A 585-nucleotide genomic window follows, 5' to 3' on the forward strand; every position below is an offset into this window, starting at 1 on the left:
TGCCCCCTGCCTGGAAGCACTGAAGGCCAGGCTGGATGGGGGCTGTGAGCAACCTGGGCTGTGGGAGGTGTGCCAGCCTCCAGCAGGGGGTTGGGAGTGGGTGAGCTTCAAGGTCCCTTCCAACCCAAACCATCCTTTGATACCATGATATGCAGGTGCATAAGTAGAAAGAGATGATGACAATAAGGAAACCCCCCTGAGAGCTCACAGTGTGTGGATGTCACGGGATGGAAGAAGCACCGTGGCTATAACGAAAGACAAAGTTTATTTTGAAGGCTTTTAAATTAGTCTTTAATTCTGAATTATCTTCTCAGTGGAAGTCTGGGGGTCGAGGTAGGAAGGCTGTCGGTCTTCATTGCTCTTAACTTTCATCCTTGGTCCAGTAATTCCAGTGCCAGCACCTGCAGTGGGGCCAGGGCTCAGCAAAGCGGTACCAAATGTTGGGGTGTGGGCAGGGGGATCTTAGGGAGCTGCCAGAGTCCTTTAGGCCTGAGAAAGGCCATCATTTGTGGCTGGCTTGTCTGTCCTGTAAGCAAGGAGACCATTCAGAGAGCTGAGGAGAGGCGTGTGTCCTGCTCTGGTTCC

The sequence above is a fragment of the Meleagris gallopavo genome, chromosome 1 (genome assembly GCF_000146605.3).
Source record: "Meleagris gallopavo isolate NT-WF06-2002-E0010 breed Aviagen turkey brand Nicholas breeding stock chromosome 1, Turkey_5.1, whole genome shotgun sequence".
Classification (NCBI taxonomy): Eukaryota; Metazoa; Chordata; class Aves; order Galliformes; family Phasianidae; genus Meleagris; species Meleagris gallopavo.